This window comes from Carcharhinus amblyrhynchos, chromosome 15 (genome assembly GCF_965287045.1).
Source record: "Carcharhinus amblyrhynchos chromosome 15, sCarAmb.v2.hapA, whole genome shotgun sequence".
Lineage (NCBI taxonomy): Eukaryota > Metazoa > Chordata > Chondrichthyes > Carcharhiniformes > Carcharhinidae > Carcharhinus > Carcharhinus amblyrhynchos.
In genome coordinates, this window is record NC_137338.1 from 41,911,588 (window position 1) to 41,934,422 (window position 22,835).

The window sequence follows — 22,835 nt, forward strand, 5'->3', positions numbered from 1 at the left end:
TTTTTCCTTCCTCTTTTCCACCATCTGGTCATTTCATTTGACGTTTGCCTTTTTCACATCCTTCCTGACTGCTTGTCCCCAAGCATTCTGATCAAGGTGAGGGATAACCATGCATTAAGTCTGATCCATGTCAACTGGAGGTCTTGCTTGCAGGCATCCTTATATCACAGACAAGATGAACTTGTTGGTTTTGTGCCAGTAGCAAGTTCACCACAGAACATGTCTTTGGCGTTGTAGATGATGTCATCCATTTGATACACATGACTCAGTCAATGGAGTCACTGCTGACTCAAGACAGTAGACATGCTGAAAATTCTTTCCATAGTGAACTTGCATATTTAGCATTCTATCTTGCCAGGGACTGCTCTTAATCCTGAGGCAGCAGAGGTGGAAGCTGTTCAGCCTCATATCTTGGTTTGCATAAGTTGTCCTTGTTTCAGTACTATAAAGGAGAGAGCTGAGAACACAAACCCTGGTATACACAAGGAGCATTACATGTTCTGTTTGCTTGCTGTTGGTCTACACTTGGCTTCACTGCTTTAACATGATAGATATGGCTTTATCAATCCTGGTGTTAATTTCAGCATCAACGGACAGGTTGCTGGCAATTGTTGATCCAAGATATGTGCAGCTGTCAATGACTTCCAGAGCAAGGTTGTTGATATTGATGGATGACGATGTCTCTACCTTCTGGCCTATAACTTTGGCATTAATGAGAAAGTAGGATCCCAGACCTGTGTCCTCTGTTTGAACAGAGGGGAGTACGATAGGATGAGAGAAGAATTGGCAAATGTAGATTGGGGCCACAGATTGGTCGGTAGGACGGCTGAGGTACAGTGGAGGATCTTTAAGGAGATCTTTCTTGGTGCTCAGCAGAAATATACTCTGATGGTAAAGAAGGATCGTAGGAGAAGGGATAATCAGCCATGGTTAATGAAGGAGATAAAGGAGAGTATTAAATTAAAAGCTGATGCGTTTAGGGTGGCTAAAAGTAGTGGGCGAATAGAGGATTGGGAGAGGTTTAAAAATCAACAAGGAATGACGAAGAAGTTGATAAAGAAAGGAAGGATAGACTATGAATCTAAACTAGCGCTAAATATAAAAAAGGATAGTAAGAGTTTTTATAAATATATAAAGAGGAGGAGGCTGGCTAGGGTGAATGTTGGACCCTTAGAGGATGAGGAGGGATTTAGTGGTGGGGGATGAGGAAATGGCTGAGGCCTTGAATAAGTTTTTAGCTTCAGTCTTCACGGAGGAGGACGCGAATAGTTTGCCGGGTATTAACGATAGAAGGATGGTAGGAGTTGAGCGCCTGAATGTGATCACTGTCACTAGAGAGGTAGTGCTTGACAGACTATTGGGACTGATGGTGGACAAGTCCCCAGGACCAGATGGAATGCATCCCAGGGTTCTGAAGGAAATGGCAGAGGTGATAGTAGATGCCTTAGTGATTATTTTCCAAACGTCGCTGGATTCCGGGGAAGTGCTGGAAGATTGGAAAACGGCTAATGTTACGCCGCTGTTTAAAAAGGGTAGCAGGCAAAAGGCAGGGAATTATAGGCCAGTTAGTTTAACGTCTGTTGTAGGAAAAATGCTTGAATCCGTCATCAAAGAAGAAATAGAGAGGCATCTTGAGAAGAATTGTTTGATAGAGCAGACGCAGCACGGATTCGTTAAAGGGAAGTCGTGTTTGACGAATTTATTGGAGTTCTATGAGGATGTGTCTAGTGCGGTGGATGGAGGGGAACCGGTGGATGTGGTGTTTCTCGATTTTCAAAAGGCGTTTGATAAGGTGCCGCACAAAAGGTTGTTACAGAAGGTTAGGGGACATGGAGTTGGGGGTAAGGTGTTAGCGTGGATAGAGGATTGGTTGTCTAATAGGAGGCAGAGAGTGGGAGTCAATGGGTGCTATTCGGATTGGCAGTTGGTGACTAGTGGAGTGCCCCAGGAATCGGTGCTGGGGCCTCAGCTATTTACCATTTATATAGATGATCTGGAGGAGGGAGCTGAATGTAGGGTGTCGAAATTTGCTGATGACACAAAGACAAGTGGAACAGCAAATTGTGCGGAGGGTGTAGAAAGTTTGCAGAGGGATCTAGATAGGCTGAGCGAGTGGGCGAGGACCTGGCAGATGGAATACAATGCTGGCAAGTGTGAGGTTATCCACTTTGGCAGGAATAATAGTAGGAAGGACTACTATTTACAGGACGAAAAGCTGCAGCTTGCTACGGTGCAGAGGGACCTCGGGGTCCTTGTGCATGAGTCGCAAAAACCCAGCAGGTGATCAGGAAGGCAAATGGGATGTTGGCCTTCATAGCGAGGGGGATTGAATATAAAAGCAGGGAGGTCTTGCTGCAACTGTACAGGGCACTGGTGAGGCCGCATCTGGAGTACCGTGTACAGTTTTGGTCGCCGCACTTGCGCAAGGATATTTTGGCCTTGGAGGGAGTGCAGAGGAGGTTCACTAGGCTGATACTGGAGTTGAGGGGGTTGAACTATGAAGAGAGGCTGAATAGACTGGGCTTGTACTCGTTAGAGTTTAGAAGGATGAGGGGGGGATCTTATTGAGACGTATAGGATGATGAAGGGGATGGATAGGATAGAGGTGGAGAGATTCTTCCCGCTCAGAAAGGACAGCAGGACTAGAGGGCACAGCCTTAAGATAACGGGGGGGGCAGTTTAGAATGGAGTTGAGGAAGAACTTCCTCACTCAAAGGGTGGTGAATCTCTGGAATTCTCTGCCCATTGAGGTGGTGGAGGCTACCTCGCTAAATATATTTAAGATGCAGGTAGATAGGTTTTTAGTAGGCAAGGGGATTAAGGGTTATGGGGAGAAAGCGGGAAAGTGGAACTGAGCCACTTCAGATCAGCCATGATCTTATTGAATGGCGGGGTAGGCTCGAGGGGCTAGATGGCCTACTCCTGCTCCTATTTCTTATGTTCTTATGTTCTTAATGACACTGATTGTAGTCCATACATTTTACAGGCCTAGGAGAACCAATTTGCAAGCTGGTGCAAGTGAACTCCAATATGGGAAGGCAGTGCAGTATCATTAGCAACAGCAGTCCATGAACTAGAACGTTACGCATTTTAAATTTAGCATGCAGTTCTACCAAATTGATCAGTTCAGGCATACTGATAGGCACCCTCATCTGAGTCACTGAAAGTGAATGTTATGCCAGAAATGGGGTGAACAGGGTGAATGGGGGCTGCGGTCATTCATTGGGGGAGGAGGGCGTGTCTGATATCCCAATGTACACATTACACTGCACACTGGAAGATCATGCACATGCACAATAGGTTCCCTCTAGCACTAACCAGTCAGCTTCCTGGTGAGAATAGACTCAGTCCACTCCCCCTACTGGTGCAAATCACACTTTGCCTCATTTTACTCTCTCTTAAGAAGATAAGAAATAGGAGCAGGAGTAGGCCATCTAGCCCTTCGAGCCTGCCCCGCCATTCAATAAGATCATGGCTGATCTGTCGTGTCTCAGTTCCACTTTCCCGCCCTCTCCCCATAACCCTTAATCCCCTCTCTTATCAAAAACCCATCAACCCGCGTCTTAAAAAATATTTAGCGAGGCAGCCTCCACCACCTCAATGGGCAGAGAATTCCAGAGATTCACCACCCTTTGAGTGAAGAAGTTCCTCCTCAACTCCGTTCTAAACCGCCCCCCCCCCCAACTTTATCTTGAGGCTGTGCCCCCTAGTCCTACTATCCTTTCTGAGCAGGAAGAGTCTCTCCACCTCTATCCTATCCATCCCATTCATCATCTTACATGTCTCAATGAGATCTCCCCTCATTCTTCTAAACTCTAACGAGTACAAGCCTAGTTTATTCAGCCTCTCCTCATAGTTCAACCCCCTCAACTCCGGTATCAGCCTAGTAAACCTCCTCTGCACTCCCTCCAAGGCCAAAATATCCTTGCGTAAGTGCAGCGACCAAAACTGCACACAGTACTCCAGCTGCGGCCTCACCAATGCCCCATACAGCCGCAGCAAGACCTCCCTACTTTTATATTCAATCCCCCTCGCTATGAAGGCCAGCATCCCATTCGCCTTCCTGACCACCTGCTGCACCTGCAGGCTGGGTTTTTGCGACTCATGCACAAGGACCCCGAGGTCCCTCTGCACCGTCGCCTGCTGCAGTTTTTCGCCACGTAAGTAATAGTCCTTCCTACCATTATTCCTACCAAAGTGGACCACCTCGCACTTGCCAACATTAAATTCCATTTGCCATTTCCTGGCCCATTTGCCCAGCCTATCTAGATCCTTCTGCAGACTCTCCACACCCTCCGCGCAATTTGCCGTTCCACCAATCTTGGTGTCATCAGCAAATTTCGACACCATACACTCGGTTCCCTCCTCCAAATCATCTATATAAATGGTAAATAGCTGAGGCCCCAGCACCGACCCCTGGGGCACTCCACTAGTCACCAACCGCCAATCCGAATAGCACCCATTGACCCCCACTCTCTGCCTCCTATTTGACAGCCAATCCTCTATCCACGCTAACACCCTGCCCCCAACTCCATGCCCCCTTACCTTCTGCAATAACCTCTTGTGAGGTACCTTGTCAAACGCCTTCTGAAAATCAAGAAAGACCACATCCATCGGCTCTCCTCTATCCACCGCCCTAGACACATCCTCATAGAACTCCAATAAATTTGTCAGACACGACTTCCCTTTAACGAAACCGTGCTGCGTCTGCTCTATCAATCAATTCCCCTCAAGATGCCTCGCTATTTCCTCCTTGATGACGGATTCTAACATTTTACCTACAACAGACGTTAAACTAATTGGCCTATAATTCCCTGCCTTTTGCCTGCCACCCTTCTTAAACAACGGCGTAACATTAGCCGCTTTCCAATCTTCCGGCACTTCCCCGGAATCCAGCGACGTTTGGAAAATAACCACCAAGGCATCCACTATCACCTCCGCCATTTCTTTCAGGACCCTTGGATGCATTCCATCTGGTCCTGGGGACTTGTTCACAATCAGTCCCTCCAGTCTGTCGAGCACCGCCTCTCTAGTAACAATAATGTCATCGAGACCCTTCAGTCCTACCACCTTTTCATCGCTAACACCCAGCAAATTATTCACATCTTCCTCCGTGAAGACCGATACAAAAAAGTTATTCAAGACCTCAGCCATTTCCCCATCCCCTACCACTAAGTCCCCCCTCTCATCCTCTAAGGGTCCAACGTTCACCCTAGCCAGCCTCTTCCTTTTTATATATTGATAAAAACTCTTGCTATCCTTTTTTATATTAAGCGCTAGCCCAGCTTCATAGTTTCTCCTACCCTTCTTTATCAACTTCTTCGTCATTCTTTGTTGACATTTAAACCTCTCCCAATCCTCTTCTCGCCCACTACTCTTAGCTACTCTAAACGCCTCCGCTTTTAATTTAACACTTTCCTTCACCTTCTTCGTTATCCACGGCTTATTACCTCTCCTCCTACGGTCCTTTTTAACCATCGGAACCAAGAAAGATCTCCTTAAAGATCCTCCTCAGCAGACCTACCTTCCAACGCGCTCCCCCAGTCAACATTCGCCAATTCCTCTCTCATCCTACCGTACTCCCCTCTGTTCAAACAAAGGACGCGTGTCCGGGAACCCACTTTCTCCTCCATCTGCACCAGAAACTCCACCATACAATGATCACTCTCCCCAAGATGATCCTTCATCGCAAGGTCCCTAATTCTACCCGCCTCATTACATAACACCAGATCCAAGATAGCTCGCTCCCTCGTCGGCTCCAACACACACTGTTCAAGGAAACTATCCCGGCAGCATTCCAAGAACTCCTCCTCGAGCGCACCACGTCCAACATGGGTCGACCAATCAATATGCAGATTGAAATCTCCCATAATTACGGCCGTTCCATTCCTGCACACAGCTCACTGGCATAAGATTTGAATTCTTATCATGCTCATTCGGCACTTAGAACTTTTTTGGTAAGATTGCCCCGTCAGTCTCTGTTGACAAGGTGGAAGGTTGTGGTGAGGTCTTTAAAGGCAATATGGAATAGTCTAAGCTCTTTGTAGCACTTCTCCTGTAAATGTCAAAGTGAAAAATTCAGGTCAACTGCTGATGTGGCAGTTTGAAGTGATTCAGGGCATGATATCAAGATCTGTAATCTGGCCAGAGGAACCCAAGCAAAGACTTTTGCCACAATATTTAATAAGGGGATGCCTCAGTAACTGTTGCAATCATGGCAATCCCATTTATTTTAGGACAGACAGGGTGACTCTTTTTCTATCATGGATATCTTGAGGCACAAGTCTTTCCTTCCAACAGAGACACAAAAGTTCATGAGGATGCCATAGCAGTGTCAGTTTTCCACTTTTGATGATTACATGTAGAATACCATTGTTTCCTGGAGTTTTACCAGTGGCAAAAAAAAGTCATTCACTTTGTTAAACTCAACTATGCTGGGCTTGTTGTCCTGCTCCTCCATGACAGGAAAATCTGGAATGGCACTGAAAGCTTCTTCAGTGACAAAGTTCTCCACTGTGTAGAATTTGAGATTATGCTTGCTCGGACCTGTGATAGTCATCATTACCTTCAAATGGGTCAATTAGGCTGCTGCTAGGGCTTTGGCTTACTCGATTTCACACATCCCGCTAGCATCCTCAGATTCAGTATGCTGTTGCAAAGTTTCAACTAGTATTAATTAGTGCGGTAAATAAAAGCAAAATATTACGATGCTGGAAATTTGAAGTAAAAACATAAAATGCTGAATAAATTCAGCAGGTCTGGCAGCATCTGTAGAGAGAAACAGAGTTAACGTTTCAAGCCTAAATGACCCTCCTTCAGGTTAGTGCTGAGCCAAACAGGTTGCTGAATTTGATTCTGACAGCTCTGAGAGCATTTTGGTTTAATTTGTTGGGATCTTGCTTGTATTTGTATGGCTGGTCCAGTTCAGTGTCTGGTCAATAGTTTGTTCAAGAATAGGATATTCAGCGATGGTAATGCCATTGAATGTCAAGGGGTGATGGTTAGATTCTCTCTGATCGGAGATGATCATCGGCTGGCACATGTGTGACTTGAATTTTCTTGAAAGACATGGTGGTCTCACCTACCATGGAAAGTAACTCCTGGTGCACATGCTCTACACCAATTGAGCAAGAGCTTATAACTGGTCACCGTTTCTTCCCATGTTGTAAACCATGAAGCTGGAGTGTCCTCTTCAGAACACAGGCCTGGCAAATGGTGTGATGACCATGAGTTGCCCAAACATGAGGGCCCTTGTCTTGGTATTGCTAGCATTGCCCAGAAGGCAGGATGAAACCAATACTATTTGTTCCCAGCTCTGTTACAGAAGTTGTTGGAAATTTACCTGGTAAATGACAGATTACCACTCACACCACACCATTCAGCATTTTAGATACATTGGCCATGCTAAATTCTCCCTCAGTGTACCTGAACAGGCACCAGATTGTGGCGACTGGGGGATTTTCATAGTAACTTCATTGCAGTGTTAATGTATGCCTATTTGTGACACTAATAAACAAACTTGAACTAAACCATCACCAGAGGTCAGAATTCAACCCAAAATAAATAAATAAAAAGTAGCAACATGCTGTGGGTCCATGTAACATGTACCCAGGGGCCACGCGTCCTCCAGGTCCCCTGCAGTTTAGCCAGCATCAACAAACTACCTGTTTCCATTTGTCACTACAGGGATATTGATGAAGAGGTGATGTTCCAGTGGAAAAGGCTTACGACCTTAGTTCTCTTTTCACAATTGTATTTCTGCTTGTTAGCAGTGAGAGCCAAATGCGAGAGGTGACAAGCAGACTAACTGCTCCACACCGCACACTATGCTAACACACTTGAAGTATCATATCAACTGGAGACAAACCCTGCTCAGATATTAAGTGGTGGCGGCTGAGTGCCCAGCTTCCAGCTGCTGAATGCATGGTCAGGCTTGTGTGATTAAGAGATAACATTAGGTAGAGCATTGATGTCATTTGTGACATCAAGTTCTCATGAGTCCCAGTTTGACATCATGCCTATTCTTCATAGGTCCACTGAACGGTCCCTGTGTGCATACAACCACCTTACCAAAATGGTGTGGCCAACATCAGACGCGTGCATCTGTGCTGCAAAACCTATAGCATTGAATAAAGTCGATATGCTTCTGAATTTTGCTAACTTCCTTTAACAAAAAAGAAATCAATCAATCCTTCATGATCAGATTTGTAGCTTTGGTTCAATTGCTGCAACTATTTTATTTCAAGACAATCACTTTGGAAAGAATTGGGAATCTTACCAAAACTTTCTCCAGGTGTCAGGTAGATACCTGGCATTATAAGATAGATAACTGGCATGCTCCAGAGCCTAGTTTTCACTCCAGATTTTGAGCCTCTTAGTCAAAAAAAAGAGTGGGTGTGGTTTAGGCCATCACTCTGGCAAGGTGGGGCCACTTTTTAAAGAGCGCTCCATTCAGAACAAAAGGTGAACTCCCTCACCCCGCCCCCCACCCCCCACCATGAATATATCGGGGGCATTCACTCGTTCCCCTTTTCCCATCCTCAAAATCATTGCTAGAATCCCAGTTGCAACATCCCCTTCACAGTGCCCAATCTCCCCACCAACTTACACCGTACATAAATAAACCCCCTCTCCCCCCTAAGGGGATCCCACTATGGCTAAGCCCTGGCACTGCCTGCAGCACTGCCCCCTGGCACAGGTTACCAGGCATTGCCAGAGCACTGCCTGGTCCTGGTCCATCTCTCCCAGGGGCTATATTGACTGACGTTTGTGCCTCACCAGGTTTACATTTTTAAAAACCGTGATGTTATGTTGGCAAGGTATGAATATTCAGTGAGGGACATCATTTGGCGAGGCAACTAATTAATCATATGGAAATTTATTAAAATGTATTAAACTCAGCTTCTCGTCATGATGGGCATGAACCTGATTATGTCATTGGCGAGGGCCAATAAAATTCGGAAAGTGTGTTCACGCTTCCCATGGGATTTTGACCCCACTGTGCCAATCCCACACGTGAGAGTACGGGGTCAAACTCCCCCTCATCCAACCTCATATTGCTGAATTGTGATTGGATTACAAAGGTTAGGTAGAATAAACATCACAGTTTTCCCTTTTGAATTGGAAACAAACTGCTTTGGAAATTTGTCTCTGCTGTACCTATTGACAATTTCAGTTTTACCTTTACAACCCTGGATTTTGTCGGCTTTTTTTTTAGTCAAGGTTCTCATGCTGTTGTGACCTTCACAATGGTGGGAAGATGCACAAATGGGACAGCTGGAAGTGAAGGCAACAAAAACAGATCTCCTCTTGCACCCAGGTATGAAGTTGGCCACACAGTCTGACGTCCCTGATTCACACTATGCTAAATTTTAATTACCTGGACTGGATCGGGCTGCATTGGAAAATTCAAGCCTTATCTAAATATAATCTATTAAATAGGTCCCTCTCTAAATGCAGACTGTACACTGTACAGGGTACTGGTGAGGCCACAGCTGGAGTACTGTGTGCAGTTTTGGTCGTCGCGCTTGTGGAAGGACATATTGGCCTTGGAGGGAGTGCAGAGGAGGTTCACTAGGCTGATACCGGAGATGAGGGGGTTAGCCTATGAAGAGAGACTGAATAGACTGGGTCTGTACTTGTTGGAGTTTAGAAGGATGAGGGGGGATCTTATAGAGACGTATAAGATAATGAAGGGGATAGATAGGGTAGAGGTAGAGAGATTCTTCCCGCTTAGAAAGGACAGCAGGACTAGAGGGCACAGCCTCAAGATAAGGGGGGGGAGGGGGGCAGTTTAGTTAAGGAGGAACTTCTTCACTCAAAGGGTGGTGAATCTCTGGAATTCTCTGCCCGTTGAAGTGGTGGAGGCTACCTCGCTAAATATATTTAAGTCAAGGGTAGATAGATTTCTGATAGACAAGGGAATTAAGGGTTATGGGGAGAAAGTGTGAAAGTGGAACTGATCCACTTCAGATCAGACATGATCTTATTGAATGGCAGGGAGGCTGAAAGGGCTAGATGGCCTCCTCCTGCTCCTATTTCTTATGTTCTTATGTAGGAGCTGATATTAAACTCTAAAACATATTTTTTTTCCACAGCTAATCAATAGATGGCTGCACAGTTAATCTAAGCTGATTATGTTACAACAGGTATGCACTTACCACCTGAGATGTCACCGCATCTGAAGATCATGGAATCGTATATTCCCTACAGTGCAGAAGGAGGCCATTTGGCCCATTGAGTCTGCACCGACCATAATCCTACCCAGGCTCGATTCCCATTACCCCATATATTTACACTGCTAATCCCTCTGACATTAGGGTCAATTTAGCATGGCTAATCAACCTAACCTGCACATCTTTGGACTGTGGGAGGAAACCGAAGTACTCAGAGGAAACCCATATAGACATGGTAAGAATGTGCAATCTCGACACAGACAGTGACTCGAGGCTGAAAGCGAACCCGGATCCCTGGCGCTGTGAGGCAACAGTGCTAACCACTGTGCCATCGTGCTGCCTCATGTTACTTTCTCAGAAATTGTTCCCCTTCATTCAACTGCAGCATAACTAAAGTATCTCCAGGGTTCCTGTCTTCAAAAGTGTAAATTTTAAGTCAGCAACAATTGGAAACAGCAGTACACACAGAGAAATATTAACTGAGCCTTGAAGAATTGGGGTTATTACGACAACCATTGCTAAGTCACTGTCAACCATTTCATTCAATATTTTTCCTGTCTATAAAATAACCAAACAAAAAGCAGAAAACAAATTGTGGCCAAGCTTTCTGATTGCCCAATGTTGTGGCTTGACATAGGGAGCATCAGGAAGGTTGGAATGGCAGAGTTGGCATAGGGAGCATGAGAGACCATGGAGGGTGAGTGGATTCATTTTGAACTTGCCTTTTGAAAGAACCCTTCATTCAAACTTGATGACTCCTCTACGGGACTATGAAGTTTGTGTCAATAAAAAATAGCCCATTCCATGAAAATTGTCAGAATAGGAGATTCTTCGTAATGGAGCTGACCAGGTTAGGAATGCTGGATGTGGTTTTTTGACAAGAACTAGCCCAAACATTTGAACAGCACTTCTGAAAATCAGACAGGCCTAGGGATGGGATCAGGAACCCTAGAATCAGGACCTACCACCATTTTAAAAGGCCCCTGGGACATCCTGACTTGGAGGAAATCCAGATTCTCTGCCAATAAATTCTCTAACTCTCCCTCCAGTCTAAGCAATCGAGTACCATTACAGAGACCAAGAAGCAGACTAACACCATCAAACATAAATCTATCAAACCATTTAACACTGAACCTATGACACCTTTAACACTATTGAATCTAAGTGAAAATCATGATATGGAGATGCCAGCATTGGACAAGGGTGGGCACAGTAAGAAGCCTCATAACATCAGGTTAAAGTCCAACAGGTCTATTTGGAATAACACGCTTTTAGATCACTGCTCCTACATTAGGTGAGTGAAGCCCCTCTTTTCAGTGCTGCTCCTTTGAAAATCAGACTAAGTTAAAGGCGTGGGCCCAGATTAAATATGGGATTCAATTTCTAAGCAGGCCGTATTGGATATATTAGCTGTTGATGATCTATGAATTCCAAAATGCTTTTTAAATGTTATCTATAAGTTATGCCAGGGTCAGTCAGCTCATTTTTTCAATTCTAAAAGGTCAGGAATTTAAAGTTCACATAATTAGTGTGTTAGAATGTCAGAGCAATGTCAGCTACAATGTGTTAATACATAAATGTGTTAATAAAAAGATAATAGCATTTTAAAAATAGAAAGACTGACACTTGATAAAAAGTCATGAAGATTTTCAATTAGTTGTCGAGATTTCCAGTAGCTTTAATATAGTAAATAAAATGCAATTTTCTTTTCATTTTTTTTAACCATACTTCTGCTAAAAACAGAATGATAACCAACAACTGCCAAATAACACTGTAGAACCATAGGATCCCAACATTACAGAAAGAGGCCATTCAGCCCATCAAGTCGGCACTGACTCTCCAAAAGAACATCCCATCCAGGCCCTCTGCTCCACCCTATCCCCATAACCCTGTGCATTTACCATGGCTAATCCACTTATTCCACATAGTTTTGGACACTAAGGGGCAATTTAGCATGGCAAATTCGATCTAACCTGCACATCTTTGGACTGTGGGAAGAAACGCATGCTGACATGGGGAGAACATGCAAACTCCACACAGTCACCCAGGACTGGAATCAAACCCAAGTCTCTGACTCTGTGAGGCACAGTGCTAACCACTGTGCCACAATGCCACCCACATTTATACATTGGACCAAATTACTACCTCACTTTCATAGAGTCAAGGAATCCCTCCAAAGTAGAAGGAGGCCATTTGACCCATCGTGTCTGCACTGAATCTCCAACAGAACACCTTACCCTTATTGTCGTAACCCTTACAATCCCTCTAACCTACATATCTTGGGACACTGAGGGACAATTTAGCATGGACAAACAACCTAACCTGCACATCTTTGGATTTTGGGAGGAAACCAGAATACCTGGAGGAAACCCATGCAGACACAGGGAGAATGTGCAAAGTCCACACAGACAATCACCCAAGGCCAGGTTCTTGGCACTGTGAGGCAACAGTTCTCACCTTTGTACTGGAAACCAGCCTTAAATGGGCAATGTACCTGGATGTCCACCAGAACCCTGAGGCTTGCTCCATATTGAACCATGGATCTGTTTTCCATAAAACTGTTGGTCCCAATCTGGCCAATTTGCCATGCTGAGGCAGCTGACTGGTAGATCTGGGAGAAGGTGCTGTAAATGGAAGGGATGGGTGCAACTAAGAGATGGTCAAGTCTAGGGAGGCAATGACACCACAATAATATTTTGAAGCCAAGGGGAACACTCATTTGAATTTAGGATATGCCACAGGAGAAAAAAAACAAGTTCCATCTTCTTCACTTTGAACCTGTCCTGGGAATTGAAGGATGTAATAACAATGTAGTTATTATCCATAACAATCAATCTCTAACAATCGACCCAGACATGGTGTGCAAAAAACCCTGAGTGGTGAAGCGCTTAAGGAACATAGGTCTTAAATCACTATTTGCCTCCCAAGCATGGTACACTGACCATTTTGTTTCATATTCCTCATAAATTCTATCCCTACATCTTCCGAGCTCCACATTAGTTAGAAAAGTTAACCTCTTCATCGGTTGACTCCAGTTGTCCTTTCAAGAAACATGAGTTTTTTCTAAGCACATGCTCCCCACAAAATGTGGTGAATTTGGGACTACATCTTAAAATGAGCATTAAGTCCCTGATGAGCCATATTCATAAAGCTTAACACCTAATTCAAGCGGACTTGCTGGACACTTACTCCTCCACAGTAAATCACTTCCTCTGAGTACAAGGGAGTAATCTTACTGCCTTAGTTTTTGTACAAATGGGTCAGAGTGAATGTTGGGTCAGAAAACCAGAATTGTGGTTAGAGGGTCTTCTAGTTGAACTTCCCAGAAGACCTTCTTGATTGTCATCCAATTAAGGATAGCAAGTCCCAAATGCAACTGAGCACACAGGATTTAAAGGCCACTAACAGCTTTCACAGTGACTGCACTGAGATTTGTGCTATGCTGATTTGCATGAGGTGCCTCTGAAGAAAATGCAAGAGAGACAAGGAAGGTCTGTCCCCTTAAATTGTCAAAATCTCCTGCCCATCAATTTCTTTACCAAGATCACTGTCATTAAAATCAGCCACAATGACCTGCTCCTGTCAGTGCCTCTGCCTATGGTTGGCCTCAGATTTGCCACTTTCCCTGTGTACAGTACTGAGTGCATGTCAAATTGTAGAGCTCAGTGACAGCCCCTCTGCACTTGCCTCATTTAAGTTGCCATATTTCAGACACTGCATTTGACCTGTCTGCTGCTGGCAAATAACCATTGCAAATGCAAGATTTCCCTCAATTGTCTTCTTAAATCCATCCATGCTGATTTCCAAGTCTCACAAACTACCCCTGGGAAAGGAGACAGGGATTTGTCAGGATACAGGCCCAATAGCTTTTCTTTCCAATTTTTCTGGCTCCCCAAACCCACCTCCCTTTGCCAAAGAACCCCTTTCCCACCACCCCCCTCGTAACAGAACCCTTTATCTTAGGCTTTAACATATACCAAAGGATGAATTCATTTTTCAAGATTCTGTAGTAGTTATTAGGAATAAACCAAACAATATTCTTCCAGTAACCTAAGATACTGTTTGAAATAAACACATTATGGCTTTAAATTGCAGGTCTCCTCATAATTTCACACACAATTGGGTAAAATGCTTTCATCTCGTGTTCACATTCAATTTTAATTAACCTAAAATCATTCTCTAGAGTAGAGGAACAAATCATTAATGAAGAGTGTTCTAAAACTGGAAGGAAAGAATCATCAATGTAACATGTTAAAGCTGCCTGCACTAATCTCTTATCCTCACTTCCTACTGTTGCAAGTCATCACTGCCTTGATTTACAAGCCAAGTGACCTAGTGCTCACCCTGTCAATGATAGTTCAGTGAGGTTCTTCAGAATGATATTTCTCTGATGTGGTGAATTGATTGAGCACGAAGAGAAATTTAACTGCAGATGATTCTGACAAGTGGTAAAGCCCTTTGTGTTGCGATTTACATCAGGCACCGTTACGTGGGGAGAATGACTAAAAGGCCGTTTAACAGAATACATAAAACATGTTTATAAAAGCTTCAGAGCAGAAAAGGAAAAATTCATGCAACTGAGACTCTCACGACTGAGTCTAAATAATTGGGATCAAAGAGCAACAATTTTCATGACAAAAGTATTTATATCAGATGGTTATTTCAGTGGAATCTAATTGGGACTAATTGAACTAATTAGAATTAACAAGACAAATTGAATTGAAGTTCACAGTTGAAAGCTACAAAACTTCATTCTCTGTAATTCTCTACGCTAAAAGGAACAATTTATGGCATCAGTTCTATTTTGGACTATTCACATGTAAAATAATTTTATCGTCAAAGGAAACATTTAAGTTTTCAAAATGCTTGGTGTTTTTATTTGCTAATGGAAATCCTGATATCTATATGGAACTGGTGCCATTAATTTCTATTGGTGGTTTTCAGTAATCCTTTTCCGGCTGTGAATGTCAGATGCGTTGGCTGTTTCAGCAAATAAATTAGAATGGAAACAAAACCAACACTTTTTTCAACATCATCATAATCTATATTATAAGAAAAACAGACATATAGCAATGATTTCCAAGTTGATGTGGGGTTTGGCTGATGGTCATGAGCGAGTCATGGTTTAATTTGATTTGAGAGTTTCGTTGAGGATACTATTCAGTAATCACTCCTGGATATGCAAAATCGTCTGTCTAAATGTTTCTTTTTGAATTATTTACTAAATGGCCTTCAACTGCATTTCACACTTAAGTATTTATGCAGCATAGCCAATTGTGAAATTATTCGATAACTCCTGCAATTCTGAGTACAGAACGTTCACAGAATCAACTGAAGGACAAAACTAATTGTAATTGCAGATACACTGAGAACTCATTCAGCACTCTTTTCGTACTTCTTTTGCTTTTGTTTAGTTAAATGAAACTCAGTGTCAATAACTCCAAATACCTATGTTTTCTCATGTCTGATTGGAAGCAATGCTAAACCAAACTAAATGTTAGAATGAATGCTTTCTTTGTAAAGACTAGAAAAAACATTGAGCTTCATTTGAGAAGGCCAAAAGTTCTTCCTTTAACGAAACAAAAACTGCTCTCAAACCCCTCAATCATATTGAATGGCAGGTGGCAAGTGGTTAGCACTGCTGCCTCCCAGTGCCAGGCACCTGGGTTCAACTCCAGCCTCGGGTCATTGTCTGTGTGGACTTTGCACATTCTTCCTGTGTCTGCGTGGCTTTCCTCCGGGTGCTCCGGTTTCGTCCCACAGTCCAAAGATGTGTGGGTTAGGTTGATTGGCTGTGCTAAATTGACCCTAATGTCAGGAGATTAGCAGGATAAATATGTGGGGATATCGGGATAGGGTCTGGATGGGATTGTTTTTGGTGCAGAATCAATGGGCCAAATGGCCTCCTTCTGCACTGTAGGAATTCTATGAAAACACTCTCATTTTCACTTTTAAATTTCTGGCATTATCTACCTCCTTGGATAGCCTGTTCTACACATTCCATATCTTCTATGATCAGCTCCATCTATGCGCTCAGTCTTCCTATTGAGCAAATTTCTTATATGTTGGCTTAATTTATTCTCGTTTATGCATTCTGGTCTTATAAACCACTCTTCTTGGTTGCCACTGCAATGAAACTTAGTTTGTAGAGAGGCTGGGCTCCTAAAGACTGCCGACCAAGGACTCATAAAAACTAGTGATTTACCTGGTTGTCGAGCAGCTATTCGATATCTGTACTATATCCACGCACTGAGTAGAACTCCTGCACTTCTGTCACTTGGCCCCTTATGTAGCTGTGCCATTTACATCACCACATGCAAACCATTTTATAATATGCAGATTGAACAGGATAATTTACATAGGGTGAACACAGACTGAACTGTTGCAGCTGGTGCATAGTCCATCACTGCTCTCCCAACACCACCCCCTCCCTCGTCATTTTGTTGTGAAAAGAAGAAAGATAGAGGCTAGTGTAGACTAGTTTGTTATGTAGTGCTGGCATCATGTGTTTGGTTCGGTCATTTGTCCTGGGCGTATGATTGTGCCAATTGGCTGTGCTTTAGATGTTCTCAGGCGAGTGTTCTCAGCATTGGCGATCTGCGGAGCTCCACTGGTGTATCCAGTGGGTGTAGGGGTAGTTACAGAGGCCTCTGGGGGGTGTGGGGGGGGGCGGGGCCTTGATTTCCACTGATGGAGGAGACCCGTGTTGTTGGTTGAATGGCTGGGGTACTGCAGCTTCTGCTGGTGCTGGTTCCAATACCTAAAGTAGACATAGCTACTGTATAACTGTTTGGCTGTGAGGCATGGCTGTGTACTACCGCGAGTAGCCAAGAGTGCTCTGAATCCTGACAATTTGACCGTTTGATCAAGTGTTGGAGGGCCAAGTCTGTGAGCATTGTGATCATATTGTAATTTGCCTCAATCAACATTCCATGAAGGCACCACTCACATTGGCTTGGAGTTTGAGCTACAGGGGAACCTTGGCAGTAGCAATGTAACCCTGGTGGATCTGGGGAATAGTTGTTTTCTGATGTAGGCACACCCTTCTGTGGCATGTTTCACAGGCTGAGGAGTTTACCATAGTAATCTGCATACATTTCTCTGCTTTGGAAGATGCTTTACTAAACATACCTCACGTTGATGTGATGGTTATTACACTGGTATAAATACAAACGCTTGTATATCTACGTGTTGTGATACTGGTGGGGCAGATAGTGCCTATTTGAGCCTGTTGAAGACCACTGTGTGGTGTTTCTGCCAGCACACTTCAACATCTTGGTGGAGGAGCTGATGAAGAGGTCCATTAACCTCACCATAGCAAGGAATGACTAAGAAAAATCATTTGTCATACTGGGAAGTGCAGTAATGCATGCTTCTCCACAGGAATGGCCATCTGTTGTATAACAATTGTCTTGCCTGAACTTGGCTTCATAATATCTGCTCTGAGTAAGTATCCCACATGGAGAACTTGGTTGACCTTGAATCTGCATTTAGCAGGGTTAAGCTTCAGTTGTATGGTCATGATTCTATCAAGTTCGAGACAAAGACATCATCATGTTCTTGCATAGTATGATCCCAGACCAGGATATCATTGATTTGATTTGATTTATTATTGTCACATGTATTGGTATACAGTGAAAATATTGTTTCTTGTGCGCTGTACTGACAAAGCATACTGTTTATAAAATATGTAGGAGAGAAGGGAAGAAGATGCAGAATGTAATGCTACAGTCACAATGGGCCTGTAGAGAAAAATCAGCTTAATATAAGGCTGGTCAATTCAAAAGTCTGATGGCAGCAGGGAAGAAGCTGTTCTTGAATCGGCTGGTATGCGATCTCAGACTTTTGTACCTTTTTCCTGGCAGAAGAGGGCAGAAGGGAGAATGTCCTTTATCATGCTGGCTGCTTTTCCCAGGCAACACAAAGTGTAGACACAGTCAATAGATGGGAGGCTGGTTTACGTGACAGACTGGGCTAACTTCTCAACTTTTTGTAGTTTCTTGTCATCTTGGTCAGAGCAGGAATCGTACCAAGCTGTGATACATCTGGAAAGGATGCTTTGAATGGTGCATCTGTAGAAATTGGTGAGGGTCATAGCAGACATGCTGCATTTCCTTAGACTCCTGAGGAAATAGAGCTGGGAGCTTTCTTAATTATAGCATTGGCATGGAGGGGCCAGGACTGATTGCAGGTGATCTGGACACCTAGAAACTTGAAACACTCAACTATTTCTGCTTCATCCCCATTGATGTAGACAGGGGCATGTCCTCCATTATACTTCCTATAGTTGATGACGATCTGCTTCACTTTGTTGACATTGAGGGAGAGATTATTATTGTCATGCCATTTCACCAGATTCTCTATCACTTTGTGTTGGCCTGCAAAGAGATCCTCCATACACTGTTAGAAGACCTTGCTTCCAGTGGAGATGCCTTGCTGAAATGGACAGGATCAATGCATACCTTGACCATGCCAAGTTTCTATACTGTGGCCACCACTGCCGAAACCCATTCTGTAGCCTCTTCTATGGAAGTTATGACACCTAATGTCATCATCCAATACAGGTCATTGACTGCTTTCTGCTTCCTAGCTACTGGCATTTCTTCCACAAGGCAAACTGTTAGTGGCACTGAATCATCTCGTTGCATAGAGTATATTAGTGAGGTCCATCTCTGTATTTGCATTCGGTACAACATATGGACCTAGTTCCAGGGCAATGCATTACAATTTGCTCCAGTGGCTATCTTTACCTTTAGTTTTACGTTGTTGCAAATCATGTTCAGGATGGTGAAGATCTCACCCTTTTCTGTGACGGTGTTGACAGTCTTATAGTAGAGTTTTGTTGGAGGCTCAGTGGTTTGGTTGCTCTGGCTGAGCTGCACTCCTAGCCTTGGAGGACTGAATGCTTGCAGTGCATTTCTTGTCTAGGGAAAACTGCGTGTCAAATTGATCTACAACATTTAGTGAAGTGATTTCACTTTCCGCATATGCTGCAGCTTTTGCCATTTATCAAAAATGCTTCTCTGTTTTGAGGGTGATTGCCACCACAGTTGGCACAGGGCATGCCCTATATGGTAAAAAAACTTCAGTTTCACACCTAAACTCCTTGCTGTTTATTTCAGACCATTCATTTAGTAGGCAAATGCTGTTTGCAGTGTTAAATTTTTCTCTTGCAAGAGGTGCTTGTGGACTAGATCGCTGAAGATCCCACAGACTATTCGATCCCTAACTGACTGTTAAGTAAGGGTGCCAAATGTATATTTCTTTGCCAAGATTTCCAAAGTTTTTGAGTATGATTCTATCAATTTGTCAGGTTTTTGTTGTGTAGAGTTAAATGTGTGCCAGTCGAGTATTATGTTCTTCACTTATGTTCTCAAACTTCTTTAGAATTATTTTAAGATCTTCTTCGTCCTCCTCCCTTTGAAATACAAATAGCTCAAACTTCTCGACAGCCTTGAGGCCCACTAGATTTAGTAAGGTGTAAGCTTGTACCTTTTTTGATTTATCTGATAATCCAACACCACATAATATACACCATTCCTTTTCAATCTTGGCCCAGTTGTCTGCAATACTTTCATCAAATATGAACAGGTTGATGTGGCAAAGTCCTTGTGCCATACTGCCAACTCTTGACATCATGTGGAACTGCTGGCTTCCCAATGACTAGTGACCAAGGACTTACTACAAAAAATAGTTTATTCACTAGATAAACAACTTTTACATGTTTGTACTTTGGCCGTAATCTGGGGAGAATATCCACGCTTCTGTCACATGACCTCTTATGTTACTGCACCATCACATCATCATGTGACCACTCAGTCTAAACAACTGATTTATAATATCAGTTATATTCAGTGCAGCACCTTTAGATTCAACAACTGCCAGCAGATGCGAAGGCAGATTGGTTTGTATTGTCAATTGGAATGTTAATTAGTAAACGGTGAGAAAAATTGCTCTGCATAATTTCAATTATTTCTAGCCATTCTGAGAAAAACAATGTTTTTATAACACTTGAATGGTCAGGGGTATGTTTGTTCCACAGTCTCAGTAGCAGTCTTACTTAAAGCAGATATTTGTGGGCCTTGTGTATCCTTATTAAAATTAAGATATTTCAATTAGAATACTAACTTTGAATGATAATTAAGTGGACCCATACTCTTAAAGGGTTGCTTTCTCTTTCTGTCTCTCTTTTTCCATCTCTCCTTTTTCTTCAACACACCTCACAAATCTGTAACTGCTGTCCCTCTAAAAGACAAGGGCAGCAGGTACATGGGTGCATTATCATTTCCAGTCAAACTCCTTCCTGATGTGAACATATATTGTCATTTTATTTCATTAATGCTAGGTCAAATTCTGGTAACTTCCGAACAACATTGTGGAGAGAACGTCACTACATGAACTTCAGAGGTTTTAAAACAAAGGTTTGAGTGCAACTAGGGATGGACGATAAATGGCCACTTTGCAAGCATTGCTGCCTCCCATGAATGTGTAAAAATTATGGAGTGTATAAGTGAAGTCTGTAATAGCAAAACAAAGGGCTGGATGGCTCGCAATTATTTGCTTGAAAGCAGATTTTCACTTAGACTGAAAGTAGAGGAGCATTATTATTTTCATCAGAAGAGTGATAGAAAATGGATAAATTTCAGGCTCAAATGGTGTTCTGTTCCTTCTATTATTTTATATCAGCTAAACTAGTTTATTTGGCTGCAATCATTGTTTTGTCTTAGAAGTGCTTTTCAGGACTTTGCAGGTATAAGTATGCATTCCGGGCAACATGGTGGCACAATGGTTAGCACTGCTGCCTCACAGCGCCAAGGACCCAGTTTCAATTCCTGGCTTGGGTCACTGTGTGTGTGGCATCTGCACATTCTCCCTGTGTCTGTGTGGATTTCCTCCAGGGGCTCTAGATTTCTCCCACGTTCTGAAAGACGTGCTGGTTCGGTGCATTGACCCGAACAGGCGCTGGACTGTGGTGACGAGGGGAATTTCACAGTAACTTCACTGCGTTGTTCAAGTAAGAAGTCTTACAACACCAGGTTACTCTAACCTGGTGTTGTGAGACTTTTTACTGTGTTTATCCCAGCCCAACGCCAGCATTTCTACATCTTGTTCAAGTAAGCCTTAATTGTGACTAATAACTAAAACTTGAAAACATGGTGACATGGTCACTTTGACTGAAGTTCACAGTAAGACTTGTTACAATATGAGGGAATACTACAATTTAACAAGATTTAAGACAGAAAATGATAATAAGAGATTCAAATAAGGATTATGGCAAAAATACATAGGTTGTGAAGGCTACCAGCAATGGCATAAATATATTAACAGATAGAGTGATGTGAAGGAAAATGTGGACCCATTAAAAGTTAATGCTGACAAGGTTATAATGGATAATAAGAAAATGACAGAATTGTTAAAAGAATACTTTGTATCCATTTTTCATGGGGAATAGAATAAATTACCAGGGGTTCAATGGAATCGAATAATAAGTTACATGCAGCTGGCTAAATACATGTAAAAGAAAACGGAGAACATTGTGGGACTTAAGATAAACTAATCTCCAGGACCAAATGGTCCCTACCCCAGAGTATTAAAATAAAAAGGCTGGAAAATGATCCGTCATAATTTCCCAAAGCTTCCTACTTTCAGGAATCACATTAAAAAGTTACGAACTTTGTTCTGTTATTAAAGAAAGGAAATTGAGGGAAATCAGGTAATTAAAGACTATCAATATAATATCAATTGTGAGGATATTACTGGAACTGATAGGGCAGGCTTTTACAGCCTCATTCGACCTGGGATAGGAAAATCCCACCCGAGATCAATGGACATTTCCATTGTCTGCCCCTCCAACTCCATGGTGAGTGGAGCAGTAGAATTCCGGCAATAATCAAAGATACAGTGAACATTTACCATCTGCTCAAAAAAGGTAACATGGATTTGTGAAAATAAATCAAACCTGATTAACCTCATTTCATTGTTTGAGGCAATCACAAGTAAGACAGATGGAAAATACCCATTGGTGCCTTCTCTATGGACTTCATACCTGTTAAGAATCTGTACTAGAGATTAATAGCAAAAATGTGAACACATGGAATTGAAGGTAACCTTTTGATATGGGTTGGTAATTAATTAGGAGATGGAAAATAGGGAATAGGGATGAATTAGGGGTTTTCTGAATGACAGCGTAAAGGTAAAGTCACCATTGACCTTGATGACCAATAGGCTGCCCTGTCCTTTGGGTGGGGGGGGGGGTGGTGGGAGCTGACTGGTGGCAATCTCACCTAAGCATCATCACACCTCAGGAGAGGGACAAAGTTGAAAAGGCAGAGTTTTCAAGAATAACCTCAGCCAGTACAAGAATTGAATCCACGCTGTTGGCATCGCTCCGCATCACTAACCAACTATCCATCCCACTGAGCTAAACCAAATCCCACATTCCTCAAGGGTCAATACTGGGGTCAGCTGTTCATTATCGATGGTAGTAATTTAGATAAAGGAACAGACAATTGTATATCCAAGTTTGCAGATAGCATGAAGTTAATGAGCATAGTGGGTAGCATGCTTAGGAGGGCTAGATACAGAAAAAAACATTTATTCCCATTGGAAAATCTATAGCAAGATCTTTTAAAAATAATACCTTAGCCGTTAAGAATGTAA